The 21,968-nt window shown below is 35.6% G+C and overlaps 1 pseudogene across 1 annotated transcript in view; it reads right to left on the bottom strand.

Annotated features, from left to right (window-relative positions):
• LOC143254346 (solute carrier family 7 member 14-like) overlaps nucleotides 1-20,061 on the bottom strand; it is a 53,208-nt pseudogene extending 33,147 nt beyond the window's left edge. The window contains exon 1 of the transcript XR_013030148.1: nucleotides 19,882-20,061. The product of XR_013030148.1 is annotated as a solute carrier family 7 member 14-like (transcript). The remainder of the gene's footprint in view (nucleotides 1-19,881) is intronic.
• Between the last annotated feature and the right edge of the window lie 1,907 nt (nucleotides 20,062-21,968).

Here is a 21,968-nt window from a genome sequence, read left to right as displayed (position 1 = left end):
ATTTCGGTATCCAAATAGTATGACAGTGAGTTTGTAAAGTTAAAGAAGCGAACAACCGCTCATCATATTCGATAAATGTATAAAATATTCTTTCCTATATTTTCAATTACTTAAGTGTGAGAATTAGCTGTATCATGAGAAGACATTCCCTCTCTCGACCCTGTATTTGTAAGGTAGTTTGTTGTATCACGAGAAGACATTCCCTCTCTCGACCCTGTATTTGTAAGATAGTTTGTTGTATCACGAGAAGACATTCCCTCTCTCAACCCTGTATTTGTAAGGTAGTTTGTTGTATCACGAGAAGACATTCCCTCTCTCGACCCTGTATTTGTAAGGTAGTTTGTTGTATCACGAGAAGACATTCCCTCTCTCGACCCTGTATTTGTAAGGTAGTTTGTTGTATCACGAGAAGACATTCCCTCTCTCGACCCTGTATTTGTAAGGTAGTTTGTTGTATCACGAGAAGACATTCCCTCTCTCGACCCTGTATTTGTAAGGTAGTTTGTTGTATCACGAGAAGACATTCCCTCTCTCGACCCTGTATTTGTAAGGTAGTTTGTTGTATCACGAGAAGACATTCCCTCTCTCGACCCTGTATTTGTAAGGTAGTTTGTTGTATCACGAGAAGACATTCCCTCTCTCGACCCTGTATTTGTAAGGTAGTTTGTTGTATCACGAGAAGACATTCCCTCTCTCGACCCTGTATTTGCAAGGTAGTTTGTTGTATCACGAGAAGACATTCCCTCTCTCGACCCTGTATTTGTAAGGTAGTTTGTTGTATCACGAGAAGACATTCCCTCTCTCGACCCTGTATTTGTAAGGTAGTTTGTTGTATCACGAGAAGACATTCCCTCTCTCGACCCTGTATTTGTAAGGTAGTTTGTTGTATCATGAGAAGACATTCCCTCTCTAGACCCTGTATTTGTAAGGTAGTTTGTTGTATCACGAGAAGACATTCCCTCTCTCGACCCTGTATTTGTAAGGTAGTTTGTTGTATCACGAGAAGACATTCCCTCTCTCGACCCTGTATTTGTAAGATAGTTTGTTGTATCACGAGAAGACATTCCCTCTCTCGATCCTGTATTTGTAAGGTAGTTTGTTGTATCACGAGAAGACATTCCCTCTCTCGATCCTGTATTTGTAAGGTAGTTTGTTGTATCACGAGAAGACATTCCCTCTCTCGACCCTGTATTTGTAAGGTAGTTTGTTGTATCACGAGAAGACATTCCCTCTCTCGACCCTGTATTTGTAAGGTAGTTTGTTGTATCACGAGAAGACATTCCCTCTCTCGACCCTGTATTTGTAAGGTAGTTTGTTGTATCACGAGAAGACATTTCCTCTCTCGACCCTGTATTTGTAAGGCAGTTTGTTGTATCACGAGAAGACATTCCCTCTCTCGACCCTGTATTTGTAAGGTAGTTTGTTGTATCACAAGAAGACATTCCCTCTCTCGACCCTGTATTTGTAAGGTAGTTTGTCTTGCAGTAATTCACTTGCATCCTCTTCTTATCGTTTTTTTTTTCTTAACTAACACCCTTTATCTGCGTTCGGTTCAATACTGGGACTAATTTATAGCTACCAGTATATAAAGACGACAAAACAGTGATGTGTAACACAAAACGAAGCTGAACGCTGCAGCAGAGTAAGCTTTGCTGGAATTTAATTGCTGACTCTGTTTATTGTTTGTTTGTTTTTGAATTTTGCGCAAAGCTACACGAGGGCTATCTGCGCCAGCCGTCCCTAATTTAGCAGTGTAAGACTAGAGGGAAGGCAGCAATTCATCACCACCCACCGCCAACTCTTGGGTTACTCTTTACCAACGAATAGTGGGATCGACCGTTACATTATAACACCCCCACGGCTGAAAAGGCGAGCATGTTTGGTGCAACGAGGATTCGAACCCGCGACCCTAAGATTACGAGTCGTACGCCCCTCTGGCCATGCCCGGGCTCTACTCTGTTTATTCTCAGGACTTTCAGCAGTCTTATCATACATTAAAACTTTGCCTATTTCTGAAAGAAGTATTGTTTATTTATAATTAAATACAAACCAGCACAATGGGCTGTTTGTTTTCTGCCCATCACAGGTCTCGAAACCCAGATTCTAGTCTTGAACGTCCGCTGACATACCGCTGTGCCACTAGGGGGAGGTTAACATCAGGCGGCTAACTTACTGGCGTTTCGCAGCCAAACACATCTTGTTGGTTTTCTTATCGCAAAAATTACACAGTGAGCTATCTGAGCTCTTACACACAGGTGGCAGTGTTAAGTGCTTAAGGTAAGTCAGTGGTGATTGGACGCTAGTAGTTGTCATGGCTAATAGCTTACCATGCACAAATTTCACTGAATACGACGTCAGTTTAGCATGAAACCTTGAATATAAAGAAGTTAGTAATTATTGTTTAGTAATAATAATAATATTTAATTAACAATTACATTTAAGACAAACAATCGTACGAACGAAGTACGAACCATGGCAACAACTGTTTGAACTATTTCTCATTGCACATTAACTGTGTTATTTGGTGAATATGTAAGTGACAAAGCACTGGAAGCATATATGGTTAATATATGTGATTAAAACTATGTTTGTAATCGAATGTATGAAAATTATGAGAACTGATAAAAACCAATTGCTGTTAAACGTGTTATTTTGCTGCTGGTACTGGGTCAATTTTAATTCAGAGCTTCGACAGTTTTTAACACTAAAACTAATCTTTATAACGTATATATAAATAGCATTTCAGGTGTAGTTTTATGTCTCACCGTTCAGCCCACTTACATAGTTTTGGTATCGAGCGATAGGCCTTCAGTAAAATGGTTTTCTTGTACCCCCATCTTTTGACAATAAAATATTAATGACTTGAACTAAATGCATTGTAAGTGCGTAGGAGACCTCGAGAATCAATGAACACTTTCCAGAACAGTCGAAACTCGCAGTAGCTCTATTTAGAGATGTGTTGAATGAGGAATGGCAAAGCATATTAACACCTTTTGAGACAGAGTTAAAATGTTCTAAATATACCACAATTTTTTATTCAAACTTATAGTTCTTAGCGCGTTCTGGAAAAAAAATTTTTTTTTAAAGAAACATAATAATTTTTCTTTTCTTTTTTGAGCCAGCATTTATACAGGTCGCTTTAGAATTCTATTGAAAGACATGTAGAAAGATAGATCGGGCTATCTGCTATGTAACTCGAGGGGAATCGAACCACTGACTATAGCGTTATAAATACGTACCTACCCTGTAATGAAATAGCTGAGTCCGTTCAAAGTCACGTCCTTTACAAACGTTATTAAATAAACATCATACATCAATGGTAAACATTTCCCAGATAAACGTAATACTTTATTTCAGGTGACAGGAAATGTGTTAACGGCTGCGTACTACAGACTCATTTACGTGTAACGCCTATCGATTAGTCGAAGAAGAGCAACCAATAATCACAAAAACGCCACAAAAACTGCATCTGCCACATTTGAGCAGCACTTTGAAAGCACGATAGTTTGTCACCGTTTCGCAATAACTTTATTGCTGTAGATCAATTTTGGTAATTTTTGGGTTAAAATATTTAATTTGTTTCTGAAAGATAAATGTGAAGCCTAATCCATCATTCGAGTTATCTCTTGCTACTTAACTATATCGGTTTGGGGAATTATTTCCTCATCAGTGGGCCCGGCATGGCCAAGTGGTTAAGGCACTCGTCTCGTAATCCGAGGGTCGCGAGTTCGAGCCCCGTCGCAACAAAAATTGTTCGCCCTTTCAACCGTGGGGGCGTTATAATATGACAGTCAATCCCACTATTCATTGGTAAAAGAGTAGCCCAAGAGTTGGCTGTGGGTGGTGATAACTAGCTGCCTTCCCTCTAGTATTACACTGCAAAATTAGGGACGGCTAGCGCAGATAGCCCTCGTGTAGCTTTGCGCGAAATTCAAAACAAAACAAATCAATAAAATGCTTAAACCTTGTCTCGCACCTAAAACCGTAGAGTAGGAACGTTTTTGTTTTTTTTCGGAAATGTTTCGTGAATCACAAATAAACCACCTCACAATTCGGGCACACTTATAATTGGGTCACGCTCAGCCTCCGCGTGGGAAGGAAAGAAAACTTTCTCAAAGACGTTATGTGACTTGAATGACTGGTTTCGGAAAATACGTGAGTTGTGTTTGTTATGCTTCATTCGTTTGAACAAATAAAATGATTTTGGTTAACAGTGAAACCACGTAGTGCTACAACGAACACACGCAATCAGCAACATTGTTTACACAGAGACTGTTGCCAATAAACAAATTACATTTACATAACTTAATTCCAAAATCACCAAAACGAAATTATTTATTCAAATCCATTAACAATTCAGGCCCGGTATGGCCAAGTGTGTTTAGGCGTTCGACTCGTAATCCGAGGGTCGCGGGTTCGAATCCCAGTCGAACCAAACATGCTCGCCCTTTCAGTCATGGGGGCGTTATAATGTGACAGTCAACCCCCACTATTCGTTGGTAAAAGAGTAGCCCAAGAGTTGGAGGTGGGTGGTGATGACTAACTGCCTTCACTCTAGTCTTACACTGCTAAATTAGGGACGGCTAGCGCAGATAGAAAGCCCTCGAGTAGCTTTGCGCGAAATTCAAAACAAAAAAAAAAACTATTTTTTGCTTTATTGATTTTAGAAAAAAAAAGTTGATTTGGGTAATAGAAAAGTCATTTATAAATATGAAGAAGAGATGTATTGAAAGTATTATAATGATTGAGATTCTTCAAGTTATGAATAGAAAACTTTTAGATCAATAGTATTGACTGCTTGACAGTTATCCAGTATGTTTCTCTCTGACAGAAGGTGAACTTATTTTCACGTGTTGGTTGATCCGACATTCGGTAGGTTTGCGGACTTTTAACGCTAAAATCTAGGGTTTATCGCTTTATGCTAAGAAAATAAACGTATTCCTTGTCAATTATTTTAAAACTATTTACCAGACATTGGTATAGGAAATGACCCCTCCCACCTTTTAATCTGTTTGGTCAAAATTCATCAAAATTAGGAACATTACTCTTAGAAAACATTTAATACACAAACCAAGAACCATATATTCTTTGGAGTGCATGAAGGACATAAAATTAATACTGAATAAAGTTGTAGAAATGAGGAAACAAAAGATCTTTCAACGTCTTCAAAATCTAGGGTTTATCGCTTTATGCTAAGAAAATAAACGTATTCCTTGTCAATTATTTTAAAACTATTTACCAGACATTGGTATGGACCTTTTAATCTGTTTGGTCAAAAATTCATCAAAATTAGGAACATTACTCTTAGAAAACTCAGTGGAGTGCATGACATTTAATACACAAACCAAGAACCATATATTCTTTAAAGTCCAAGATACTGCAACAAATGATTGTTGTTGAAGGATATAAAATTGAGACTGACTGAATAAAGTTGTAGAAATGAGGAAATTTCAAAAAGATCTTTCAACGTCTTACAGTTGAAGATGGGGTGGATTATGTGAGGAAAAATATGAATCAATAATCCATTTAGCTGACATCAGAAAGGATATAATAAACTTATGTGTATGTGCTGATTGATCTATTTATTATATATTGATGTTATAATAGATAAGGTGTGGGTGAATATATAATTTATTCCAAGTGTTTATGTGGTAAATGCTAATTATTTCATTATATAGTCAGTACTTCCAAGCGCATCGCCCGCTGGTACAGCGATAAGTCTACAGCTTTACAACGCTAAAATCAGGGGTTCGATTCCCGTCGGCGGACTCAGCAGATAACTCAATGTGGCTTTGCTATAAGAAAACACATACACACAAACACACTTTCAAGCGTCGTACTTGGTAAAAGTTTCTTATCGCAGAAATTGAGGGCTAGGTTTGTTGTGAATTTCGCGCAAAGCTACACGAGGGCTATCTGCGCTAGTCGTCCCTAATTTTGCAGTTAAAAGTAGAGGGTAGGCAGCTAGTCATCACCACCCATCGCCAACTGTTTTACCAACGAATAGTGGGATAGACCGTCACATAATAACGCCCCCACGGCTGAAAGGGCGAGCATGTTTGGTGTGACGGTGATTCAAACCCGCGACTCTCGGATTACGAGTCGAGGGCCATAACCACCTGACTTTATTATTACCTCATAATGCGGTTACTGAAGAAACTGTAGTGGTAATAAAAGAAATAGTTGAGATATGTTAAAGTTATTTTTTTTTTCTTAATTCTATGTAATGATAGGAAACAGGCACGAGTCTGACCGTTTTTACGTGACTGAGAACTGATAAACGTAACAAACTAAAACAAACGGGTACAGTAGGTAAAAGATGAAATTCTAGTGGAACTTTATATATATCATTACAATCTTCAACTAAAAAAAAAGAAATTATATATAGTTAACCCACTTTTTAGTTTTAGCAATGAAGATACATTATCAAAGAGTTTGGTTCCAATAATCAAATTTGATTGGTATTAAAAGGAAAGCTAAGTGCTATAAAACTGAATTTAACTCTTCAGTATTAATATTCTCTCTACGTATATATTATAAAAAAAACCGAACACATGTCATGGAGAACAGTATCATTGAAATTAAAATTAAATAAAACTAAACAATATGAGAAATATGTTCCCGAAAACTAAGAGAAAGTTTGTGTACAATTAAGAAACGATATGAAAATTTAATTTAAAAGGATTATGGGAAAAATAAAATATCCTTAGAGAAAGGTTAAATTACCATTTATTACTTCGAAAGGAGTGCAGAGTGCAAACAAGCTTTCTATGGCAATAGATAGGAATCAGATTATTATTAATTTCTAATTCTATGCTTGCTTTAGATTAGTATAAAGACCAGGTAAGTTTCTTTTCAATATATGCGTTTCATTTGTAATTATATGTTACAAGTAATATGATATTCAAATGTGACCTATGTCTGTATGAGCTGTATAAATCTATAACGTTTGGTTTGTTTTGAATTTCGCGCAAAGCTACATGAGAGCTATCTGCGCTAGCCGTCCCTAATTTAGCAGTGTAAGACTAGAGGGAAGGCAGCTAGTCATCACCACCCACCGTAAATTCTTGAGTTACTCTTTTTTCAACGAATAGTAGGATTGACCGTCACATTATAACGCCCCCACGGATGAAAGGGCGAGCATGTTTGGTGTAATGGGGATTCGAACCCGCGGCCCTCGGATTACGAGTGAGTGCTTTATCCACCGGGAAATCTCTTAGGAAACGAGAGAATTGTAAAACTTCAGTGTTTGGTGGACTTCTAATTAAAAATCTATAAATATGGAATAGACATAATTTTGTCATTTTTAATTAATATTTTTATAAGGACATTAACCTATTTCTCGCGTAAATTAATAATATTGTACTTATTTTTAAGAAATGAAATAAAATAAGTGAGAAATATTCTCGAGAGTTCTTCAAATGATTCGTGTGATGAATGCAACATGTTAACTGATTATCTGTTTCTTTGTTGAGTTTCACGTGAGGTTACTCGAGCGCCATCTACGCTACTTATCCCTAATTTTAAAGTTATAGGTTAAACAGAAGACAGTTATTACCACCAACGGTCACCTTTTGGGCCACTCGTTTGTCAACGAAAAGTTGAAGTGACGGTCACGTTATTACGTCCGCCAAAGTTGAAAAGACGAGTATGTTCAGTGACGGAACTCGAACCCACCATGAGCAGATTGCACGTAGATTGTGTCATAGTCACTGAACCCTAAATAATTGTGTGTGTGTTTTTTTTTCTAATAGCAAAGCCACATTGAGCTATCTGCAAGTGTGTTAAGGCGTTCGACTCGTAATCCGAGGGTCGAGGGTTCGAATCCCGGTCGCACCAAACATGCTCGCCCTTTCAGTACTTATATCACTGTACGAGATATAAATGATGAATCTGAGCGTTAAAGAGCTCTATATGAGATATAGTGATGAATCTGAGTGTTAAAGTGTACTGTACGAGATATAAATGATGAATCTGAGCGTTAAAGTGTACTGTACGATATAAGTGATGAATCTAAGCGTTAAAAAGCATTGTACGAGATATAAGTGATAAATCTGAACGTTAAAAAGCACTGTACGAGATATAAGTGATAAATCTGAACGTTAAAAAGCTCTATATGAGATATAGTGATGAATCTGAGTGTTAAAGTGTACTGTACGAGATACAAATGATGAATCTGAGCGTTAAAGTGTACTGTACGATATAAGTGATGAATCTAAGCGTTAAAAAGCATTGTACGAGATATAAGTGATGAATCTGAACGTTAAAAAGCACTGTACGAGATATAAATGATGAATCTGAGCGTTAAAGTGTACTGTACGATGTAAGTGATGAATCTAAGCGTTAAAAGCATTGTACGAGATATAAGTGATAAATCTGAGCGTTAAAGAGCGCAGTTCAAACATGGCGTTACTGGCTGTGGTAAATATAGGTGACACCGTTGAATAAATAATGATAACCGAAACTTATCAATGGATCTCTCTACTAGATAAAACTGTGTATTAAAATGTCGTTATAAAGAAATATAGAACTGTGGAAACAAACGTTATATCTGTGAATTGTGCAATATTATACAAACATTTGTGTACCGTGTTAACATCAGTTTATGTATTGTTCAGATATATAAAAACGTTTTTGCACGATAGTAACATAAATTTATTTATTGTGCAAAACGATAAAATCTCTGTGTATCGTGATTGTAACACCTCTTTCATTGTGAAATCTTACAGAAACTTTTATATACCGTGGTTAAATAAACTTATCCATCATTAGGTTCCATAAAAAGATTTATATCTACGATGGTTACACTACTTTATCCATTAAAACAAAATATTCACTGGAAACAAATTTTAAAAGAAACACGTAAATATTATATTAAATTACGCATTTTTAGTTCAGTTATCCATGAAATATTGGATTCATAAGAAAAACGATGTCTATTTTTTCAGGCATCAGCTGTCCAGATTAAAGCTGAAACGTATAGTTTTTGTTTTATTACATAAACTATACTATTCTATTAGCAGTATTATCACGACCTGAAGGAATCTCTATTATTCATGTAGAAAAGTATATAAAATGAAATTACAGGAAAATAACCATTTACCTGAGAAGTTGCAACTGCTCAATTTTTTATGAACATTTTGATCTATCTTTTTATTCTTCAGATAGTGGGTTTGTTCTTCTTATAGCAAAGCCACATGTGCTATCTGCTGAGTCCACCGAGAAGAATCAAACCCCTGATTTTAGCGTTGTAAATTCGTAGATTTACCGCTGTGCCAGCGGGGGCTTCATAAGATGGAACAGACACAAACAAGATTCCAACTATCTGGCACTACTTTCGATGCTCACTAAGACGCCTTATCTGTCAGCATTTACCCTTTATTATATGTGTTAATCATAATTCATTTCGGTTTATATTTATCCACAAATGCCGGATTTAAGGGAAATGGCTACATTTGTTCAAACATTCAAAATACCCTGTCACAATTTTCATTAACAACCTTACGTGTGAGAGTTTTCTTTACGATATATTGTTATTAGCTTCGTAATGAGCATTTGTTAATCTCTACAAACGTCACGTTTCATAATCTCGCATTTCGCGTGTAATCTAGGCTGCAGGAAATACAGCAACTTCTTAGTTGACGACATATTCGGTAATTTTAGCAGAATAGGCCGTTTATTTTAGGTTTCATACGTCTATTTTGACGTGAAGACAGTGTCTACAAAGTACTACTGTTGTCGTACTTGTATTTATAACTTACACTTAAATGTTAATGATTGCGACAACACTTGTATCTCTAGCGGGTGGAGAATATTATGGACAATTGCTGATAGAAGAAAGTAATTATTACAGTTGGAGGTTACAGAATAGCTGATGGCAGAATAATATTATTAAGGGAGCTCAAGGTCAGTGAATAACTGATAAGGGAAAAGGGTTGTTGGATATTATTAAATAACTGACGGTGGGATTCGACTGTTATAATAACTGAGAACAACTATGGAATACTTTAATAACTATTGTAAGCTACTGAATAAGTGACAGTAAGAGTGGATTGTTATGACAGTTTTAGATTAGTGAATAACTGACAGTAAAAAGAGATTGTTATAGTAGTTGTAAGTTAGTGAGTGATGGACAGTAAAAGGAGGTTGTTATGACAGTTGCAGATTAGTGAATAACGGACAATAAAAGGAGATTGTTATGACGATTGTAAGTTAGTGAGTGAGGAACAGTAAAAGGAGGTTGTTATGACAGTTGTAAGTTAGTGAGTGACGGACAGCAACAAGATATTGTTTATAGCAGTTGTAAGATTAGTGAATGACAGATAGTAAAAGAGGTTGTTATGACAGTTGTAAGTTAGTGAATGACGGACAGTAAAATGAGATTGTTATGACAGTTGTAAGTTAGTGAGTGAGGAACAGTAAAAGGAGGTTGTTATGACAGTTGTAAGTTAGTGAATGACGGACAGTAAAATGAGATTGTTATGACAGTTGTAAGTTAGTGAATGAGGAACAGTAAAATGAGATTGTTATGACAGTTGTAAGTTAGTGAGTGAGGAACAGTAAAAGGAGATTGTTATGACAGTTGTAAGTTAGTGAATGACGGACAGTAAAATGAGATTGTTATGACAGTTGTAAGTTAGTGAGTGAGGAACAGTAAAATGAGATTGTTATGACAGTTGTAAGTTAGTGAATGACGGACAGTAAAATGAGATTGTTATGACAGTTGTAAGTTAGTGAAATGAGAACAGTAAAAAACGAGATTGTTATGACAGTTGTAAGTTAGTGAAGTGAGGAACAGTAAAATGAGATTGTTATGACAGTTGTAAGTTAGTGAATGACGGACAGTAAAATGAGATTGTTATGACAGTTGTAAGTTAGTGAATGAGGAACAGTAAAATGAGATTGTTATGACAGTTGTAAGTTAGTGAATGACGGACAGTAAAATGAGATTGTTATGACAGTTGTAAGTTAGTGAATGAGGAACAGTAAAATGAGATTGTTATGACAGTTGTAAGTTAGTGAGTGAGGAACAGTAAAATGAGATTGTTATGACAGTTGTAAGTTAGTGAATGACGGACAGTAAAACGAGATTATTACAACAGTTGTAAGTTAGTGAATGACGGACAGCAAAACGAGATTGTTATGACAGTTGTAAGATTAGTGAGTGAGAACAGTAAAAAAGGAGGTTATTATGACAGTTGTAAGTTAGTGAATGACGGACAGTAAAATGAGATTGTTATGACAGTTGTAAGTTAGTGAATGAGGAACAGTAAAATGAGATTGTTATGACAGTTGTAAGTTAGTGAGTGAGGAACAGTAAAAGGAGATTGTTATGACAGTTGTAAGTTAGTGAATGACGGACAGTAAAATGAGGTTGTTATGACAGTTGTTAAGTTAGCGAATGACGGACAGCAAAACGAGATTGTTATGACAGTTGTAAGTTAGTGAGTGAGGAACAGTAAAAAGGAGGTTATTATGACAGTTGTAAGTTAGTGAACGACAGACAGCAAAACGAGATTATTATGACAGTTGTAAGATTAGTGAGTGAGAACAGTAGAAACGAGATTATTATGACAGTTGTAAGTTAGTGAACAACAGACAGCAAAAACGAGATTATTATGATAGTTGTAAGTTAGTGAACGACGAAACAGTAAAACGAGATTGTTATGACAGTTGTGTAAGTTAGTGAGTGACAGACAGTAAAGAGGTTATTATGACAGTTGTAAGAATTAGTGAGTGACGGACAGTAAAAGGAGGTTGTTATGATAGTTGTAAGTTAGTGAGTGACGGACAGTAAAAGGATGTTGTTATGACAGTTGTAAGTTAGTGAGTGACGGACAGTAAAAGGAGGTTGTTATGATAGTTGTAAGTTAGTGAGTGAGGAACAGTAAAAGGAGGTTGTTATGATAGTTGTAAGTTAGTGAGTGACGGACAGTACAATGAGATTGTTATGACAGTTGTAGGTTAGTGAATGATTGAAGGTAGGAGAAAACTGTTATAACAGCTGAGGCTGTAAAATAACTAAATAACTCGCAGCAGGAAAATACGTATATCAGAACATTATTAGAACAGCTGGATGTCAGGGGCGGTAAAGATAGTAGATACAGTCATAACAGAATCAGGATATGGAATAACCAATAATCGAATAGGAAGGTTAATTGTACTCTGGTGTAACTGACGGCTACCAGTATAACTGAGAAACTAGTCACAATAATAGTAAGTTAGAAATATTTAACGGCATGGTAAATGAGGGTCTAATACAAGATCTTAACGATAAACCTTATCAGTACGTTTATTCCACTATTCGTCTGATAAATGTAGGTTAACTCCTCTGATCACGAATGATCAGAATTCAATGAAAACGTAGATAATCTAGCAGCCACTAAACTACTGATTACAGAATTATTGAGAACAGTGTTAACAGTAACCCTGTCTTTGTTTGAAACGGTACATTAGGACATCTCAGAATAAGAAATTGTGTCTAAGGCTTCATAATTATAATAATCTGGAAATAATATTGAATGTTAAATGTCAGTAATTTATATATAAAAAAAGTATTCACTAACGTTATTAAGTTTATTTGTCTGGTTAACGAATATAAATGTGTACAATACACTTAAATGGTCTTTTGTCTTTGAAATATTTTTATTTTTATAGTCAAGTCTCTCATTATTTTTCGTGTTTTTGGCACGTTCAGCTTCAACAGCCAGGTTAGAGACATCTAAGATTCAGACTTGCTTAGTCAACCGTATTCAAAAGCTTCAAACCAAAGAGAAGAATTATCAGTTTCAGCAGCCTACGCCGTCTCTGGTGTTATTTATATCGAGATATTGGAACTGACTGTCACACTTATGACACCACAACAGCTGAAAGTATCAAGGGTTTTCACCTGCATATACATAGGACGAACCTTGACCTCTCGCTTCTCAGTCTAACATGCTAACCTCTTGCCACGTTTGGCGCTGTCTTTCATGTTAACTAAATATAATTACGAAAATTACTGACGTTTCTGGCGTATTTATAGTTCGAAATTTCACAAAATGTGAAAGAAAAAACTCGGTTAGTTGTTTGGAATAATCTTTGCGTATTTCACTGTCAGCTCTCTCTCTCCTTCTTTTGCTCACAAATCACTAGTAACTGTTTGGAATCAAATCAAATGATCTTTAAATATTTCATTTTTCACTCACAAATTACTGTCTATTGACTAAACATTTAGCAATACAATATTCGAATTCATTTGGATAAGTAGAACGTTATAAACAAAATTAGGAGACTCATTACACGCGTGTCTGATATTGTTCTAAAGAGTTTCACATAGGTTGAATTGTTAGCACTTGCATTGTTTTAAATAATCCATGCTGTTGGTTTTGTGCAAAGATGCTTGATAGGATATGTCACTTTGTCTATCGTGGGAAATCGAACCCCGAACGTTAGCACTGTAACAGGACGATTGACCAAATAGGGAGAGTAAGTCCTAGCGAGCAAAATTAGTGCAATGTTTTACTTGGTATCAGATGATTATTTTAAAATGTTTAAGATATTTCAGCTACGAAATTATTATTAATATAATAAATGAAATATATACATATTTACAGTGCTATTACTGCTTCTCAACTGTTAAAAATTATTATACAGTACGTATTAAAAATATATAATTCATTTATCTGCCACTAGGTGGAAATTTTAATAAATTATTTACACTTTTCACTGTTAAATGCCAAATACAGTCCGTTCCATCATATGATTTTCGTCAACTTTAAATTTTATACTAATCCCTGTGAAAACACCTTCTCTGTAAAAATAGAGAATATTGCCAGTAAAACAACAATAAGAGGTCCTCCTTCCTTCTGATTTCGTCTCTTATTTATTATTACGAACTACGTCAGGGCATTGGCCAGCATGGCCAGGCGGATAAGGCCCTCCATTTGTAATCTGAAGGTCGCGGATTTGATTCCCCGTCACACAAAACATGTCCGCCCTTTCAGCCGTGGGAACGTTATAATGTAACGGTCAATCCCACGACTCGTTGGTAAAAGAGTAGCCCAAGAGTTGGCAGTGGGTGGTGATGACTAGCTGCCTTCCCTTTTCTTACACTGCAAAATTAGGGACGGCTAGTGCAGATAGCCCTCGTGTAGTTTTGTACGAAATTCGAAACAAACCAAATGTCAGGCCAAATAAAGTATTTTTTCTCGAGTTTAATAGTTGAACTATTACAGCAGTTTAAAATATTGTGCAAATGGTAAGCAACAGTTAGTAAAATAAATAGTTTGATTCCTCTGTGAAATAATACTTTTATCTGCAGTCAGATGGTATCACAACTTTATCCATGTCACTTAAATTAACGTGAGAGATATATTTCAGAAGCAAGAGTGCATGGGTTGTTAACATATCAAAATAAAAACCGTATTTTACCGTATTAAAGCTTGTACAATGTTGCTCTATGACTGTACGCGTTGTTATGTCGTTAGGTAAAAAACAGGTATTGTTTTCTGAGTTGCTTAACAACTGTACATCTGTTAATCGTTATTGTATTAACAATACTAATTCTAGCTAATTCTGACTGTATTAACGATTGCATGCCTAGTTGGTTTTGCGTTTGTTAAAAAATTGGACATCTTACTGACTCTGACTGTATTATTAATTCTACAGTCAAATTTTTGTCTCTGAATGCATTGACAATTCAACAGTTAACTGTTGACTGTGTTATCAAGTCTGAATCCTACAGTTGTCTCCCAGTGTATTGATAAGTAAACAATCAAGTAGCTGATTCTGGTTCTTTTAACAGTAGTAAAGTCTCTTATTGTCTCTGAATGTAGCAGCTAATGTACAGTTAACTAGTACTGACTGTACGAACTTCAGGTTGAGTGCAAATGCTCCAGTTAATGTTTTAAAATTGCGAATTGTGTTGTGAGAATGTTTAGATTTTTTTTTTTTTGTTCTATGGTACAAATAGGTAGACAAACAAGTTACATTCTTCTCAAGTTTAACCTGTTCACTGCCGTAGACGAGATAACTCGTCCAAGCCGATCGGTAACGCAGTGCTACGGACGAGTTAATTTGTTATAAGTAATACCTAACTTTAACCTAGATGTCAGAACCATACATGCATTTGACCTACTTACAAATTGTTTCACTTTCGATCCAAAATGGCGTCACGAAAAAGTTACAAATTGAAGAAGCATTGGAGTTATATTTTGAACTTGGTTTGGAGTTGCCGTACAGCTGAAATACTTAGCAGTCAACAGGTTAAAACGGATTCTTATGCCATCTAAATTTTTTTTAACTAAGAAGAAACTTGACACTTTGATTGATTTGAGTGCTACACAATATATATAAGATTTAAGATTTTTTAAATTTGGATTAATACAGCACATTAAAAGCCATAAGGAACTGCTGTAAGTTAAAAATATGTCCATCCTGTCCTTGTACATCACTTTACAATTCTTGACCCCTGACCGGCATGTCCGTCATTACTGTAATATTAAAATAACAAGTACTTGTATTTATGGTATAGCTACTAGGGTTATCAGCCACTGTCTCTTATTTTTAACTATTTACTAGATAGAAGTCAGACAGTCAACAGCACCTTACCCATTACCACCATACTAAGGGATTAACTGTCACTCACATAACGCACACACACTTTCATAGCAATATTTGATGTTATCGCACGAATTCATTCCGGTTCGTGTTTGTGTGTTTTCTTATAGCAAAACCACATCGGGCTATCTGCGGAGCCCATCGAGGGGAATCGAACCCCGGATTTGAGCGTTGTAAGTTCGTAAACATACCGCTGTACTAACGGGGGGCTATTCCGACTCGTCAGTTCTGCAATCCGAAGTTCTACCACGGTCTAAACAGCAAATATAACATTTTATTTTCTTGTTTATTACATTTATATGTTTAAAACCAAAATATTACATGCTACACAAAAGGTTATATATGTATATAAAAGAAACAAAAAACTTACGTAAAACCTTGAGACACCTTTGTTGGTTGTTAAAAGTATCGCTGTAACATTTAATTAATGTAGGTTTGTTTGTTTTTGAATTTCGTACAAAGCTACTCGAGGGCTATCTATGCTAGCCGTCCCTAATTTAGCAGTGTAAGACTAGAGGGAAAGCAGCTAGTCATCACCACCCACCGTCAACTCTTGGGCTACTCTTTTATCAACGAATTGACTGTCACATTATAACGTCCCCACGGCTGAAAGGGCGAGCACGTTTGGCGCGATGGGGATGCGAACCCACGACCCTCAGATTACGAGTCGCACGCCTTAACACGCTTGGCCATGCCGGGCCTAATGTAGGTTTGTTATTAAGCACAAAATTACACAATGGACTATCTCTGCTTTGAGCACCACGGGTATCGAAACCTGTTTTCTAGCATTGTTATGTTCGCAGACACATTGCTGTGCCACTGGGGGTGGGGGCGGTTAACGGAGGAACTCTAGTCAATAAAAAAATTTCAAAGACTTCTCACCAAACCTACAAACGCACGTGACGTAACTCAATCGCACGAGCATATTAGTTTTATCAAGCTTTGGGTGGGAGGAGATACTTACATTACAACGAGCAGATAACTATTTTTCAGCCAATTACATTTAATTGTATTGATTGTATGGTACAGTTATTTCAATCATTATTTTTAACGCCTTGACTCTTTAAAACACCAATAAAAATAGCTTCACCCTGAGGTATAGTTGCAGTTTGTCCTGCAACCAAGTAACAGTAACACTACGCGGTACTCGAACCACTAAATGTGACCTTATTTAAATCAGACCACTAGCATAACAATCAGGTAAAATATTTCAACCTTTTCCAGGTGACCACTAATGATACCTAATCTAACACTTCATGTTGAACGACCAATAGATGCAGCATTGAACTTCTAGTTAAATATTATTCGAGTAGTATTAACAAGAATATTCTATTAATACAGCCAGGAATGTATCAGTAAAAATAATTTATAAGTTAGCAAGAACTGTATATATTTATATATAACTTGGGGTGTACACGCGGCAATGTCTCAGCAAATGTAACATGAGGAGTGTTAATAATATAACCACGAATGTGTATGCGAAACGTTTCTACAAATATCACCTGGGAGATGCTAGACAGAATATTCTGTAAATACAATTTGGGGAAGTGTTATCATGGCTTAACTGAAAAGAAAAACTAATGTTATGACAGCCAAAACGTTTCAGGAAGATAATAAGAGTAGTAAAAGGTATTCCACTAAATAACTCACATTGTTTTAGATAAAACACATGAACGTGAAAGATATGTCAGTTTGAGTGAACAAGGATCTTTTAAAAATAACTAGAGCCGTATTAGCAGGAATGTTCTACTAGTTTCTGATAGAACATCAAGGATTCTAATAATAAGAATAGATTAAACATAACTAAAACCTTATTACCAGGAATGTTCTACTAGCTTCTAACAAAACATCAAGGGTTCTCATGATAAGAATACATTAAACATAACTATTGTCGCATTAGCAGGAATGTTCTACTAACTTCTAACAAAACATTAAGGATTCTAATAATAAGAATACATTACAAATAACTAGAGCCATATTAACAGGAATGTTCTACTAACTTCTAATAAAACATCAAGGATTCTAATGATAAGAACACATTAAACATAACTATAGTCATATTAGCAGGAATGTTCTACTAGCTTCTAATAAAACATCAAGGATTCTAATAATAAGAATACATTACAAATAACTAGAGCCATATCAGCAGGAATGTTCTACTAACTTCTGACAAAACATCAAGGGTTCTCTTGATAAGAATACATTAAACATAACTATAGTCGCATTAGCAGGAATGTTCTACTAACTTCTAACAAAACATTAAGGATTCTAATAATAAGAATACATTACAAATAACTAGAGCCATATTAACAGGAATGTTCTACTAACTTCTAATAAAACATCAAGGATTCTAATGATAAGAACACATTAAACATAACTATAGTCATATTAGCAGGAATGTTCTACTAGCTTCTAATAAAACATCAAGGATTCTAATAATAAGAATACATTACAAATAACTAGAGCCATATCAGCAGGAATGTTCTACTAGCTTCTAACAAAACATCAAGGATTCTAATAATAAGAATACATTACAAATAACTAGAGCCATATCAGCAGGAATGTTCTACTAGCTTCTAACAAAACATCAAGGATTCTAATAATAAAAATACATTACAAATAACTAGAGCCATATCAGCAGGAATGTTCTACTAGCTTCTAACAAAACATCAAGGATTCTAATAATAAGAATACATTACAAATAACTAGAGCCATATTAACAGGAATGTTCTACTAACTTCTAACAAAACATCAAGGGTTCTCTTGATAAGAATACATTAAACATAACTATAGTCGCATTAGCAGGAATGTTCTACTAGCTTCTAATAAAACATCAAGGATTCTAATAATAAGAATACATTACAAATAACTAGAGCCATATTAGGAGGATTGTTCTACAAGCTTCTAATAAAACATCAAGGATTCTAATAATATGAATACATTACAAATAACTAGAGCCATATTAGGAGGATTGTTCTACAAGCTTCTAATAAAACATCAAGGGTTCTAATGATAAGAATACATTACAAATAACTAGAGCCATATTAGAAGGATTGTTCTACAAGCTCTTCTAACAAAACATCAAGGGTTCTAATGATAAGAATACATTACAAATAACTTGAGCCATATTAGGAGGATTGTTCTACTAACTTCTAATAAAACATCAAGGATTCTAATAATAAGAATACATTACAAATAACTAGAGCCATATCAGCAGGAATGTTCTACTAGCTTCTAACAAAACATCAAGGATTCTAATAATAAGAATACATTACAAATAACTAGAGCCATATTAACAGGAATGTTCTACTAACTTCTAACAAAACATCAAGGGTTCTCTTGATAAGAATACATTAAACATAACTATAGTCGCATTAGCAGGAATGTTCTACTAGCTTCTAATAAAACATCAAGGATTCTAATAATAAGAATACATTACAAATAACTAGAGCCATATTAGGAGGATTGTTCTACAAGCTTCTAATAAAACATCAAGGATTCTAATAATATGAATACATTACAAATAACTAGAGCCATATTAGGAGGATTGTTCTACAAGCTTCTAATAAAACATCAAGGGTTCTAATGATAAGAATACATTACAAATAACTAGAGCCATATTAGAAGGATTGTTCTACAAGCTCTTCTAACAAAACATCAAGGGTTCTAATGATAAGAATACATTACAAATAACTTGAGCCATATTAGGAGGATTGTTCTACTAACTTCTAATAAAACATCAAGGATTCTAATAATAAGAATACATTACAAATAACTTGAGCCATATTAGGAGGATTGTTCTACTAACTTCTAATAAAACATCAAGGATTCTAATAATATGAATACATTACAAATAACTAGAGCCATATTAGGAGGATTGTTCTACAAGCTTCTAATAAAACATCAAGGGTTCTAATGATAAGAATACATTACAAATAACTAGAGCCATATTAGGAGGATTGTTCTACAAGCTCTTCTAACAAAACATCAAGGGTTCTAATGATAAGAATACATTAACAATTACCCGATGTCTTAGTGGAATGATTATTTCAGAAATATAATTTCACATCAACTAAACAAGAATATTTTTAGAAAGAGAACCCAGGATCCAACTAAGTAGATAACACTAGAAAGATAACTTGAGGACAAGATGCCGGTAGTGATGGAGGGATAAACTGGGTTTGTAAACATAAACTTGTTTGTTTCCTTTTTTTCCAGACAGAAACGCTGGTTTTACTGACGTTTATCGTTAAACTCAAAACGAACATCAACCGTCCTCACCTTTATGATCAATGAAGTGGATCTTTCTAGAAATCTTAGTAGTTTGTTCTTCTGAACGTCGACAAAACGATCCACACTTTCCAAACTTTACTTCTCCTGGTTGGGCTCCCAGTTCGTCTGGTGTCTTTGTTCCCACGCACGTTCAACTATAGGTTTTCAACTGATAACCGTTTCTCTCCATAAGGTCGTTGCTAAAGCAATGCAAATCTAGCCACCTAGCGGAGGAATAGTATATACGCTTTTATATAAAACAATCCAGTGATTACTACAGACTATTCACAGAGAATATTTTTAAGTTTCCGCCCTTAAACGTGGGAGATACCGATCGATTGCTGGCGTACTCTAGTAGTAAAACACAAGTTCTTGCAGTGAAAATATGTTTTATAACTACGTTATTACCATTTATATACGAAAACGAATAGTGCTTGAATGTATGAAGTAAAATGGTTGCTATAATACATAAAATATTTGCATTGTTGAAGGCTGTCCGTGGGAATTGGATGATATATGTATGTCCCCTTTATATAGAATTATAAAAATATGATTAACATATTTTTGGCCATTAAAATAATAATTTTAACAGCAAAATGAACAAGTTAAAATACGAACAAACAATTTTTTTTATTATCGTTAGATTTAATATTTAAGTAATCGGATAATACGATATGATTAAATCTGCCCTTGAAGCACATTTAGTAATTGGACAGACTGGATTACGTGACCAAACCATTAAACCGTAGATTGAGGTCAACAGTTGTTTAAGAGCTGAAATTTGAGAAATTAAACGAGTCCTATTTGTTTAATACGTGTGAAAAGAGTTATTAAATATTGTTCATAATTCAACCTAAGGAAATGAAACATGCGCAAAAAAAAAAGAAACGCGTTTGAATCTACTTACTTAAATGTCAACCAGCCATTAACCTTCGATACTTCATATGGTAGTGTCTGTTATGTTTTACTGTTGGTTGATACAGCCGAAGTGAATGTAGTTCTGCATAGAACATGGAATCAGTTTTACGAGAAGATGTCAATAACTTTATCGATCTATCTGAATGTACGCCTGTCCAGGTTTAACCATGCTCTATCTGAATGTATGCCCGTCCAGATTTAACCATGTTCTATCTGAATGTATGCCCGTCCAGGTTTAACACTCCTACGAAAAGACGTTTCTAGTCCTGATTTCTCCAAGCCCGTTCCCCTGGCTGTGGTTTCGCTAGATAGTAGATAGGGACAGTGGGAATCTCGTTAATCCATTCATTAATGGATTTAAATGGCAATTTAATTTAAATACAAAATTATTAGCCTAATATTAATAACCTTTCAAGTTGCTCTGGGGCCTATTAGGCCCCACTTTTCGTAGGAGTGTTAACCATGTTCTATCTGAATGTATGCCCGTCCAGGTTTAACCATGTTCTACCTGAATGTATGCCCGTCCAGGTTTAACCATGTTCTATCTGAATGTATGCCTGTCCAGGTTTAGCCATGCTCTATCTGAATGTATGCCCGTCCAAGTTCATTCATATATCTACAATCGCAGACCTTAAAGAATAATTTGTAGAGCACTACAAGAGTGAAACCGTATGAGATTAGGAGAGGTAAGAGAGGATTTAAAATTTATAAACCAAGAATAACTGTAGAATAGAAAACACGTGTTGTAGAAAACTGACAAAGTGAAATATTGTTTGTTTGTTTGTTTTTTGGAATTTCGCACAAAGCTACTCGAGGGCTATCTGTGCTAGCCGTCCCTACTTTAGCAGTGTAAGACTAGAGGGAAGGCAGCTAGTCATCACCACCCACCGCCAACTCTTGGGCTACTCTTTTACCAACGAATAGTGGGATTGACCGTCACATTATACGCCCCCACGGCTGGGAGGGCAAGCATGTTTAGCGCGACGCGGGCGCGAACCCGCGACCCTCAGATTACGAGTCGCACGCCTTACGCGCTTGGCCATGCCAGGCCATAAAGTGAAATAATAATAAAAACACAGTAGAGAGCATAAAAGAATTGTTTGTGTAGAGAGTACTTGGAACGAAACAAATTACGTGAGGAGTGAGCTGTAATTAAAAGTAGTACTGTTAAGTTAAGC

The sequence above is a fragment of the Tachypleus tridentatus genome, chromosome 6 (assembly GCF_004210375.1).
Source record: "Tachypleus tridentatus isolate NWPU-2018 chromosome 6, ASM421037v1, whole genome shotgun sequence".
Classification (NCBI taxonomy): Eukaryota; Metazoa; Arthropoda; class Merostomata; order Xiphosura; family Limulidae; genus Tachypleus; species Tachypleus tridentatus.
Note: the sequence above shows the minus strand (reverse complement) of the source record. Positions and strands in the feature narration are given on the sequence as shown.